The sequence below is a fragment of the Corvus brachyrhynchos genome, unplaced genomic scaffold (genome assembly GCF_000691975.1).
Source record: "Corvus brachyrhynchos isolate BGI_N302 unplaced genomic scaffold, ASM69197v1 scaffold1275, whole genome shotgun sequence".
NCBI classification, from domain to species: domain Eukaryota; kingdom Metazoa; phylum Chordata; class Aves; order Passeriformes; family Corvidae; genus Corvus; species Corvus brachyrhynchos.
In genome coordinates this window covers 18,302-20,374 of record NW_008238324.1, presented here as the reverse complement: position 1 = coordinate 20,374, position 2,073 = coordinate 18,302, and the positions used below count along the sequence as shown (strand labels likewise).

The 2,073-nt window shown below is 51.3% G+C and overlaps 1 long non-coding RNA gene across 2 annotated transcripts in view; it reads left to right on the top strand.

Annotated features, from left to right (window-relative positions):
• LOC108446757 overlaps positions 1–843 on the top strand; it is a 2,948-nt gene extending 2,105 nt beyond the window's left edge. Inside the window, exons 3-4 of one of the 2 annotated variants that reach the window (XR_001862051.1) lie at positions 579–658; positions 736–843. This is a non-coding gene — a long non-coding RNA (uncharacterized LOC108446757). The remainder of the gene's footprint in view (positions 1–578; positions 659–735) is intronic. The other variant, XR_001862052.1, reaches the window with a different exon arrangement.
• The last annotated feature ends 1,230 nt before the right edge of the window (positions 844–2,073 follow it).

The following is a 2,073-nucleotide window of genomic DNA, read 5'->3' as shown; positions in this document are numbered from 1 at the left end:
GATGGCTGGAGCTGTTAAGTTCTCATGCAACCCTTTGACTTTTGTCATCACTTTCTTTCAGATGCAGACGGATTAAATCCGTGGCAGAGCGCCCGATACTGGGTGAGGGGGTTCCTGCAGGAAGGTTGGTCACCGTTTGTATTTGCAGAGCAAGTGTAAATGGTGGCTGTGTTACAGCATTCCTCTTTTTTCTTAGGAGGTAAAGCCAGATCTCAGCAGTGAAGGTCAAGTGAATGAGGTAAGAAGTCACTGGTGGAAAGAACCACTTGCTATTCCTTGGGTGCCAAGTTCTGGTACAGCTCTAAGCATCCATTGTCATTTGTGTGTTTTAGGCGGTCCGCTTGTATTACGCTGAAACTCCTTGCCGACCGGCTGACGGACCTGGCTAGCTGCCCTCACGAGCCCTCTGGAAGTATCACAGGACTCTGCAATGAAGCCTTTACCTTTTCCATGTGAAGGTACTGTCTGGGTAGCCTTCAGCAACGGCTGAGGAGTTGCGGCAAGTCGGGGAGGGAGGAAGAGCAAGGGTCCACTCAAGCTTCAGCAGTGCCACATCACCTCGTCTCCACTCAACCCAGGTATACCCTGCGATGATGGCGTTGGCCTCGGAGCATGGCCAGAGCGTGCGGCCCGAGGACCCAGGGCCACTTAGGAGACGGTGAGTAGTGGAATTGTTGGGTTTTGGCCGACGTGCCACTAAGCTCGTGTACTGATGTTTGGTTTTCTTTATTGTAGCTGACTGAGAGACAGCAGCCTGGCAATGGCAGGAGCTTCCTGGATGGCAAGAGGCGGCCTTCTTTTGCACCTGAGGCAGATTCGCGAGATGTCCGAGACATAAGTTGAGGTCTACGACCCACGGAGGGAATGAGAGCAGGGTGTTGGGTCAGGGCTCGCCGGGAGGGAGTTTTGAGTCAGCTTTGGAGACGGGGATACCCAAGAAGGGGCCCCTTAGCCCATATAATGGGAAAGTCTCACATTTGATCACAATGCTGAGGTGCACAGGGCAGAGCAATCCCAGTGCATGTTGTGTCACTTGTCTATTGTGCATTCCCTGTTTTTTGGGTGTCTTGTGTTGCAGGTCTTTTGCCTTAGCCCTTTGATGTGCTTGCAGTCATGCTTTTTGCTGAGAGTTCTCTTTCCTCGTTGCATCCCCTCGTTTGTCATCTCCTTGAGGCAGATTCACATCCCCAGATGTCCGAGACATAAGTTGAGGGCTACGACCCACGGAGGGAATGAGAGCAGGGTGTTGGGTCAGGGCTCGCCGGGAGGGAGTTTTGAGTCAGCTTTGGAGACGGGGATACCCAAGAAGGGGCCCCTTAGCCCATATAATGGGAAAGTCTCACATTTGATCACAATGCTGAGGTGCACAGGGCAGAGCAATCCCAGTGCATGTTGTGTCACTTGTCTATTGTGCATTCCCTGTTTTTTGGGTGTCTTGTGTTGCAGGTCTTTTGCCTTAGCCCTTTGATGTGCTTGCAGTCATGCTTTTTGCTGAGAGTTCTCTTTCCTCGTTGCATCCCCTCGTTTGTCATCTCCTTTGTCACGGGTGCCTGCATGGGTTTGGCCTGGAGCTGCTCTGCCCTACTGCATACTCTGGCATATAGGTGTAATAGAACAAGGCCCAAGGCCTTTAAATCTGTAATGTAGGGTATAGTTTGGCCTCTAGATGATATTCCTAGATAGGCACAGGATGGCTGGAGCTGTTAAGTTATTGTGCAGCACTTTGACTTTTGTCATCGCTTTCTTTCAGATGCAGATGCACTATCTGGGGCAGAGCGCCCCATACCAGGTGAGGGGGTTCCCGCAGGAAGGTCGATCGCCGTTTGTCTTTGCAGGGCAAGTGTAAATGGTGGCTGTGTTACAGCATTGTTCCTTGTCTTTGTTTTTAGGAGGTAAAGCCAGATCTCAGCAATCAGGGTCAAGTGAGCGAGGTAAGCGGTGACCGGTGGACTGAACCGGTTGTTATTGCTTGGATGCCAAGTTCTGGTAGTCTGAGCTTTAAGCATCCATTGTCATTTGTGTGTTTTCGGCAGTCCACTTGTATTATGCTGAACCCCCTCACCGACTGGCCGA